Below are 10,029 nucleotides of genomic sequence, written 5' to 3' on the forward strand. Positions count from 1 at the left end.
ACACATACATATATACATACATACATATATATACATACATCTCTCTCTTGCTCTCTCCATATATATATATATGTAATTCCACCTCCAACAACTGTGACCAAAACCCAGGCCCTGCCACTTTAGCCAGGCTGCCCACAGCCATGCCGAGCAGGCAGAGGAGAGAATCCCCATGCGCAGGATGAGGCAGCTTTGAGCTGGAGGCAGCAGAACATACTTTAACCTTGCTTCCTTGTTTGGAAGAAGTCTCCAGCATCCTTCCTACAGGCTTCACAAATGCCAGTCTCTGACTGCAAGGAGCTCTGCCCTAAGGGAAAGAGCAGGCAGCTGAGGGGATGGGGCTGGCAGAGCAGCAGATTCCCCAAGGAGAAAGATGTATGTTTGCAACCTTGTTTCTTCTTAATTACACGCTGAACCACTCCATCACAAGCTTAGCAGGGAGAAGTCGATCAAAAGCTCCTTGCCTTGGCCTTGGGCCACAGTCAATACAATTAGTGAGTTTTCTCCCGGCCGGAAGCACTTCCATTCAACAGTTAAGCCCCAAGTACTTTGTTTAACTGCTCTTTTAATGTCTGCGCTTTGGGGGCTCACATAATGGCGAAAACAGCATGAATGGTATGAAGAGGAAGGAAGCCACTCTTCCCACCCAACGAGGGAGCTGGCCAAGAATCCAGTAGTCGCCTCCCCTTTGAAATGCACTTTATAATGGAGACCTGATCCCATTTGGTTTTCAGTGCCAGTAATGAAAGGGTATTTCCTTGCCTGGTAAGTTCTGTTCCCCGGTGTCACCTCCTGCGGAGGCACCAGGGGCTCTGCCCTCCTCTCTCATTGTCATGCTTCCAAAGTGCCCATGGATGTTACCCACCCATCCGTCACCGCAGGATGTCAACCTCTTGCTGAAGCTTTGTATCGCAGCAGGGGAGCTTTAACTTTCCAAGTGAATTCCTGGCTGCGTGACATACAGATGCCATGGTGCTCGGCTGTGGGGCCACGTGCAGACTCAGGAATGGGAACCCAGCGATTTGCACTCCCACCACCAGGCATCTCTCTTCTTACACCTGTATGGCTTCTCCTTTCTATGGGCTACTGAAGCCAGCACATGCAGTCCTGGCCCGCGCTAGACCCGACGGCTCCTTTCTCCTCAGACCCTTGAAGCCTGTTTCCAAGCTCAGTATGGGACATATTGAGACATACTGCAGAGATAAGGCAGTCGGGAAATAGAAGGATGCTCAGAAAGTCGTAGCATAGTCACTAGGTGCAGTCTGTCCTGGGTCAGTACTGGCAGGGGAGTCTCGACTGTGGGCAAAAGCCAAGCTGAAAGGGTGACAGTCAGCACAGGCCATTGATGGAAGCTGAACCCAGGGCCTGATCCAAGAGCATAAGCTTAAAGGAAAGCCTGTTTAAGCCTCTTGAAAGTCTCCTGAAAGCCTACCCTTCCTCTAGCCAAACTGGTGCCTCCAAGCTGCCATAGTGCAAAGCCTTCTCTTTAGGGTTAGATCATGCTGGCTATATAACTGCTTTTACCAAGGAATGGTCTGGATAAGGATTTGCCTACCTCTTTCTGGAGCGTCTTTGTGGCTCCTTTGGGAGCCTTTGGCCAGTAGAGCTCATGGTCAGGAAGTTTGTTCTGATACTTGGCCTAGATATTCCCTCACTGTATTTCACACCAATCCCCTTGTTTCAACCCCATCTTATTATGTCAACCAAGTCCTTGGAGACAGTTTTTGGGCACCTTTGTAAATAAAGAAGGACCCCCCTGGCATCTTAGTACCCTAATCGTTAACTTTAACCCCCAGAAATGCCCTTTTTTACACCGCTGTCTATTAGGTCTAGTCCAGGGGTTTTGAACCTTATTGAATCGGTGTACCCCAGCTGCAGAGCAGTGTAGCCCCAGCAGCCGGATGCGGAGCAGCGTACCCCCAGCGGTTGGACGCGGAAGGGGTAAGGGGTGACGCACGGCCAAATGCGGAGTGGCGGCAACCACCACGTGCGAGCTCCCCCCGTGTCCAGCACCTGCGCAGCACTGCAGGATAGTCTGCGGTGACGCGCTGCCCCCACATGCCCATGCATACCCCCCAGGGCCTTCTCAAGTACCCCTGGGGGTATGCATGCCCCCGGTTGACAACCCCGGTCTAGTCTACCCAGGAAGCTGCTAAGATGATTTCAGAAGAAAGGTAACGGCAACATCACAAGAGCCAAAAGAAAGAAAGTAGGCTAACTGAGAAGGGAAAAGCTATTTTGGATGGTATTAAGTCCCCTTTTTTCTCATTTAATGCTAATATTGAATACCAGGCTGGAAAAAAGGTTCACCAAAATTCCATAGTCTTTCCATCCAAGGTGCAAGAATAGGTAAAAATGCATGTGGGGGGTGTTGCCGTTCGGGAGCCAAAGTCTGGCTTTCTTTTACCTATTGCCAGGAAAAGAAAGCAGCCCGATTTCTTAGACATCAAGTGCACATTTGTCACCGTCAGACGAGCCCACAGATTCCCTGCTCCTTTATGAGCCCTGATTCTTTGTACCGGGGTGGCACGGGGGAGCTCGCTCGCATCTGGTGCTGTACACACGCCGAATGGAAAGCCGGTCCACCTATGTCGGGGGTGGCGGTTCTCTTGCAGCCGAAAAGACGATTTTTTTTTTTCTTTCTGTACCAGAAAAGATCTGCCTTCTGCGATGACATCATCAGTCTGGGGAAGGACTTTTATAGCCTGGTGAGTTTTTTCACTTTTTTTTTTTTTTTTTGGTATAATCCTGGTAAAATTCCTAAACAAAGGGGTTGGGTGTTTTTTTTCCCCCGTTTTTTTTCTTTTTTCAAGCAGCCCCTGTCCATGCTGCCTCCAAGCTGCTCTCTTATTACTGCTCACTTCCTGAAAGGAGACCTTTTAGCAAAGCCTCCAGCTCTTGAGCTGCCTGAGTCTGACAGGAGAAGGCTATTCTACCGTGACTTGAAGACAGGCAACGCACACCCTCAGCCTGGAAAATTTCTGACACACACAAGACCGAGGGAGAGGGAGCGAGAGAGAGAGAGAAGCTTTTGGCAGCTGCTGGGAAAAAAAGAAAAGAGGCTTAAAGAATAAAAGAGAGAAAGGAGGAGGAGGAGGAGGAAGCATCTAGCAAAGGTAAAACATTTTCTTTAAAAAAAAAAAAAAACAACCTTGGCAGAGAAAAGGCAGAGAGGTTGGGATTGGGGTGGCTTGGAGCAGGGGCTTATGCAAATGTTCATCGAACTGAAAGCTGTCTCGGTCTATCGAAGGAATGAGGCTGAGGGATCCTGCAGGCTGGAAAAAAACATTTCTGAGAATGAAAACCATGTTCACCCTTCTCCGAGGATCAGACTTTCCATAAAAACGCAGGGTTGTGTTTCAAAGCGTCCGCAGGCAAGAGGACTCAGGCTGGGTTTTGCTCGCTTTCGCCCTTCCTTCCTCCACCTCCTCCTCTCCCCCACACCGGTCCGCTTCTTTTCTTGTGTCGAGCCATGCGATGGCATGGCTGTGCTTCTAAAATGGGATCGCCGCTTGAAAAGCAGCTATGGGGGAAGCTGTTAATTAAGACAAGCCAGCGCTATAATCCCTGCTGCAGAATTATATGTTCTTTGCTGCCCTCATTCCTGCGAATAAACACACGTTGCACTCCCTCGCGATTCCTTCGCAGCCTTCACGAGCTGCCAATGCTTCCTCTCCCTCCTGCGCTATGTGGTCAGTGGCTCAGAAACTCTCTGCCCTGCGAACGGTTCAATGTCATGAATTTTGGGAGCAGCAGCAGGCACTTGGCCGTTTTGCACCGATCAGACGGTCCTCTGCCTTGATAATATCTTTTTAAAGTTTGGTTTTTGGGTTTTTTGGGTAATGAACGCCCTGGAAGGTGTTATTTTAAACATCAAAGTAAATATTAGTAATGGTGAAATGCCAGCAGATTATCTCACTACAGCTGATGAAGCTGCACTATAAATAGAAAGGAGTTTATAACTTAACCGTGGCCATCTATTCCCAAATTCGGGGGGCGGGGGGCAATAAAAATCAAGAGAGCAGCTTAATGTAGGGCTGGTCTCAGCCCCGTGGCCGGCTGGTGCTCGCTCCCTGGGCGCCAACTAGGGGGATGCGGCAAGATTTAAATTTTCAAATCGGGGTCACTGTTTGGAGGCTTTGCTCAGCAGTGATTTGGTCAAATAGAAAAGTGTAAGCCTTGCGGGAGGGTGGTTTTCCCTCCCACCTAATTGCAGTCTGTACCGCTGCCTGCTTCGACGGGAGAAAACTCCCTCCCGCAGCCCGCCACAGCGACCGGACCAGGTTTCCGCTCCACTTCTCTCCGCTTCTCTCAGCAAAGTTTAGCTTGTGACAGCTCAGGATCCCCCGTAAGGTGTCGGCAGCAGAAAGAGTCTTTCCGTCGGGGGCCCTTGCTGGCCTGCTGCCTCGTTTCCCGCGGAGAAGCTAGGAAAGGCAATCTAGGCCATTTTGCCAGTCAACACAGGATTGTTCCCTGTGGCCCATTAGGCTTTGCCTAACCTAGTCCCCCCTGCTCCGCTGAATGACTGAGGTCTCTGTGAAGACTCTCTATAGTATTATCTATCAAGCATTAAGAGGTTTGGGGGGGGGTTGCTCTGTTTCTTCCCCTTGTTCTTCCATATACTCATTTCCAACATCTCCTGCCTTTATAGTTGCACATGGAATATCCTTGCCAATGGGGCTCTAGACATCTCCACCTTTTTTTCAGTTGCCATTAAGTCCAGTAATACAGATTTTGCTGCTGGGATCATCGGAGGGAAGCCTATCCCTTTCCCAGTTCAAAAGGACGAGACATTTCATAGACTTCATAGACGTTAGGGCTGGAAGAGACCTCGGAAGATCAAGTCCAGCCCCCTGCCCCAGGGGCAGGAAATCAGCTGGGGCAAACGATCCCAGCAAGATAAGCATCCAAATGTTTCTTGAAAGAGTCCAGACCACCGCTGGAGGGGGGTCTGTCCCAGGCCTTGGGGGCTTGGACAGTAAAGAAGTTTTTCTTTATGTCCAGGCTCAAACGGTCTTCCAGCAGTTTGTGACCATTGGACCTTGTCACCCCTGGAGCGCTCTGATGAACAGTGTTGGCAAAAGCATCCCATTTTGGAGCAGAATGCGTCAAACAAGTTATTTTTATAGAGAAAGAAAGGGATTCAGGGAGCGGGGGCTATTGTCTTCCACAAGTTTCTGCAGCCCACACTGGGAACCTGTGTCCTTCAAGCAGTCCTGCAGAGGACCTAGTGATCCTTGCTCTCCCGCATGAGAGCAGGATAGGATGCTTTGCCACCACTGATGGCTGGAGATGATCCAGAGGGGGGAAGTAGCCATGGGATAAGTGAGCATGTAAGGTCTCCATGGCTTGTGCCTGCCTACCAATGCAAGAGGTCGGGGGTGCTGTGCTGTTCAGAGGGGACCTGATCCAATGAGTCTCCTCATTGACTTCAATGAGTTGTCTGGCCTTTATTGATCCAGATGCCTATCTAAGGCATAGCTGAACCCCTCTAGAAAACCAATTTGCTTCCCAGGCTTCTAGTGGTTAGTTCGTGCCATGAGAGAGATACACCAAGAAGCACTTCTCTCAGCTGCTTAACCCTTACTGTGCGAGTTGAATCCCGGCACAGACAAAAACAGGAACAAACTTTCTGCATGTCCAGGAAGGCTCAAGGGTGTTGGTTGTAGCCGTGTCGGTCTAAGGACATAGGCAGATGAGGTTATTTGGGCCCAGGTGATATCAGAAAGGCAGATGAGAAAGGTCAGTTTGGAGTTGGAAGTGAAGTTGGAGCCCCACTTGCCTAGTGTGGCCCAACCCAGCAGGTACCCGGCCCAAGCCCCAGACGCTGGGCAAGGTTGAGAGGGCTGGCAACGAAGGGAACTCTCTTTGGATGTGTCAGCCGATCCGCTCTGATGTGAAATGATTACAGTGGAGTCAAGAAACGTGGAAGCCCACCGGGGTGCTTTCGGTGCTAAGCCATGCGTAAAAGGACACCATCGAGGTATTGCTCACATTAGTCACTGTTAACCTTCAGATTAAGTCAGAAAGCAACTTTGGTACCGAGCCACATCTTTGCATAACCCACATGCAGCCAGTAGCTCTTTATCAGCTGACCCCTGCTGAAGGTCGGCCCGTCGCTCTGCCTGCCCCAGAGATGCTCTTTGTTTTCTTTGGGGGTTCGGCCAGCTTGGCTAGTGAAAACCAAGTGCTCAGCAGCACTGCTTCTGCCCACTTTCATTTTCTGTTCATCATCCTGACCCAATGTTGTTATATTTGGGTTTCCAACACTTCTATTTTAACTCATTTTTAACAGGGAAAGAAACCAACCCACTCACTTCTGTTCCTAATGCTTCTCCAAACCCTTTTGATGCAAAACCTACACAAATACTGGTCCTAACCTGAGCTGAACTTACCGAGTGAAACGCTGGCCTGATGAGCTCATGGGAGTTTTGCCATTGACTTCAGTGGGGCCAGGATTTCACCCAAAAGTGGCTTCGGCTGAAACCGCAGCAAAAATTATTGGTTGAATCCACTTTGGGGCAAACAGCCCTTTATTTTGAAGCCATGAACCAAGGCATCTCCTCTGTGGCTGGACAGAGGCAGTGACTTTGTGGCCTTTGAGCTGCCACTTCCTCATTAGAAACCCACACGTGCTGGCAAGTCAAGGGAGCTTTTTTTTCTTCCTTTCACCATATCCCATCAGATCTAAGCAAGCTGGGCCACTTGCTTCCTTCTGGGGGAGAGCCTGCACGAAGGAAAAGTAGGACCCCCACATTTTTGGCAAGTTAGATCGGCTGGAGCAATCCCCATGCTGCCTTTGGGGTGCAGGATTTGGAGGCCAGGCCAAGAGGAGCAGGGGACACAATGTGTAAATGAGATTTGAGACCAACAATAAAACCCCCAGAGCTTTTGCAAGGGGGCCAGGCCCTCTGTGGCACTCCTGAGGCCCGTCTCCCCCCGGGCAGAGCTCTTCCTTAGGGACCACCCTGTGATTGATTTTCCCCTGCCTTACCCCAGCCCCCTACCCAAGGGGAGAAGGAGCTGCAGCAGAGAGCTAGGGCTGCTTGGCCAGCTTCATCTCTGGGCTGTATTTTTGCCCAGCAGTTTGCAACGCATTGGAGGGATGCTCCTTCCCGACCGTCTGTCCCTCTCACCCCTCTCTGTCTTCAAACGCACTTCTCCCACGAAGGCTTTCGGACGGGATCTCTCAGCTGGGCTTCAGGGCTGACCCATCCTGTGTTTCAGCTGGGTTGCCTGTGTCGACACAGACTGCGCACTCTTGGGGACCTTTACAATGGATTCAGTCCCATTGTCTGAATTGTGACCGCACAGTCCCAGGTCCATAGGGTGATACGATGACGTGACAGCACAGTACTGGATAGCAATGTGGCATTGCACTGCCCATTCCTAGGATGAGGGACCAGTGCTGGGTTAGGACTGGGAAGATAAAATACTGGTAGAGAACATATATTACGGTAGTGACCAGAGGCCCTAATGAAGTTAGAGACATTCTGGGTGCTGGTTATGCTCCTGGTGCTGCCAGGGGGACCCACTTTCAAGTACAGGTTGTCCACTCATTCTTGTCAGGGGTGACACACTGCAGATGAGGTGGCAAAGTAGCTCCAGGGTGCCCCTCCATCGCTGTCTCTAGTGACCTTGAGAGTGGCTGCAGGGGCCGTCCCCTGGAGCAGCAGCACTGCTGCATTGTGGATTTGGCACATGTGGATGGGAGTGGGTGGGTCGGGCGCACTCAGGGGCGAGACTTGCCAGAAACACCACGGATGCGGTGGAGGTTTTTCATGGATCGTTATTCACAGATTGTTAGGGGCTGGAAGGGACTTTGCAGATCATCGGGTCCAGCCCCCATCATTGACGCCAGGTGACATGGTGAGAAACAGCCCTGCCCCAGAGATGAAGATGGGAGGGGAAAAGTGGTATTAAATAGGAACCACCGCTCAGTCCCTGCATTCCTTTCCAGTGTCCTCCCGCACCACCGCCAGTACTACAGTGCGGTAACAATTTGCCCTGGAGACCCATCCTAGAAAGGATTGATCTTGGCCCCTTTGCTAGCGCTCACTGCAGGCTTCTACTCCGGCATTTTTAAAACCCAGCCTTGCTGCAGCATTTCTCTACGTGTGACACCGCGGCATGGGGCGGATCTAGGATTATGAAAAGGAGGGTGCAGATGAGATGACACAACATGCTTTTCTCCATTTAAAAAGAGACTAGATGCTTTAGTCATATGGCAGGGGGCTGGCACTATGCAAGTAGAACTATTGGACAGTGCACTACTTTGCTAGATTATATATAAAGTTGAAAAAACTGACACCAAACACGACCAAAAATAGTCAAAAGATATTGTTGCATTAGTCCGGTCATCATTATAGTTAAATGTACATCTCATTCAGATTCATAAAACAACATCTAGCCTTCCTGAGCATCTTGGCAGTGCCTCCAGAAGTGCACTTGTAGTCTACACCTGAGTTAATATGACCATACCTGGTCACTGCACATCCCACGGCACGTTTCAGACACTGGGATGTTACCTGGGAAAAATCAGGAGAAAAAACACCCTGGCATAAGGTACACTGGTGTCGGCCACTTCTATCCCAGATTAGCTGTTTATTCAATCGCAACAGGCTGTAACCAGCTCCCGATCACTCACGCACGTGGTGCAATAATAGCATCTATTGCTGCATCTCTCTACACCAGGGCAGTTGGTCACCTCCTACCACTGGACACAGGTCGACAAAGCCGATCTAAGTGACACCAGTAGTGACACATGCTGTATGTACGCCTGCAGGTCTGCACACCTGATTCTCAATACTCCTAGATGTTGGGCAAGGGGTTACTATGCTAGCATCATTTGTAGAGGGGTAAAAGGCTGCACAAGCAGAAGGCAGTAGAGGATGAAGCCGCCTGTGTCTGTCTTTCCAGATAGGGCAGAGGTATGTGCTCACTTGTGCAGGCAGAGCAAAGCGCAGCAAGGCTGTCTATGGAGGGTGAGAGGGCAGTAGGAGGAGTGGGAGGGGAGCGGTCTTCACTGACGCCCGCAAAGGCAGCGATTCCATATTTCCTGACCACACCAAACCCGTAAACGGAGTGGAGCATAGTGGGGCCATTCATGATTGCACACAGCGCAGCTTATGTGTCTCGGGACCATGGGGCAGGGGCTGCAGGCCCTCGCAGCTGCTAACTGGAAAGCAATAAATGGTCCAGTTTAGGAAGGGAGGGTTGCAGGGCTCGTGTGGAAGGCCAGGGTGTAAAATGATTGGGCAGCACTGGACAAGGGTGCCTAGCAGGTGTCCTGGGCTCTGGATCCCCTGGAAACAGGATTGGTTGTGTTTTACGATTGTGCACTGAAGATCCCTGTACTAAACACACACATACACTCCTCTTGCATTCACGTTCAGTCTGCCCCGTGGTTTCTCAGACGCATCCATTGCAGGCCATACAGAGGACAACGATTTTCACAGAGAGAAGCAACAAGCATATCAGTGATAAATACATATCATATACCCGTGGCCACTTGTGTACTTGTTTTACACACAATTTAAGGCCAGACCTTGAAAGAGCTCGGCGCCAGGGCTCATTCTGTGCATACACTCAGAGCAGATGGCAGTCACATAAATAGGCTGAGAGACAATCCATGTCAATGGGTGGAAAACATACCTAGTGCCATGCAAAGCTGGAAAGGGCAGATGTGCAAACGTGTAGCTAGCATCCACACTGAGAAACGGGTTTACATGTCTTCATACATAAATAGACTACACATATGAATGTGGTGACACGCACACGGATGCATAGAGGACACGTATGCAGAATGTGTGCACATATCCATAGGAGTTATGCACCCAAGCATATGTGAATGGCACAAACGCACATGTATACATGCGTGCGCGCACACATATACATAACACATGTATGGGCATGTCACATGTGTAAATGCATAGATGGTACACGTGTGTGTGATATGTACATATGCCCATACATAGTGAGAGCACGTATGTGTGCAGATAGCATGCACATTCTTTCAGCGACTGCTTGCTG

At 50.2% G+C, this 10,029-nt stretch overlaps 1 long non-coding RNA gene across 1 annotated transcript in view; it reads right to left on the bottom strand.

Moving 5' to 3' along the window:
- The window catches only part of LOC109324937, a 14,244-nt gene that overhangs the window by 2,401 nt on the left and 1,814 nt on the right, over positions 1-10,029 (bottom strand). The window contains exon 2 of the long non-coding RNA XR_002105047.1: positions 1,188-1,190. This is a non-coding gene — a long non-coding RNA (uncharacterized LOC109324937). The remainder of the gene's footprint in view (positions 1-1,187; positions 1,191-10,029) is intronic.

The sequence above is a fragment of the Crocodylus porosus genome, unplaced genomic scaffold (assembly GCF_001723895.1).
Source record: "Crocodylus porosus isolate Cpor-Errol unplaced genomic scaffold, CroPor_comp1, whole genome shotgun sequence".
NCBI classification, from domain to species: Eukaryota; Metazoa; Chordata; order Crocodylia; family Crocodylidae; genus Crocodylus; species Crocodylus porosus.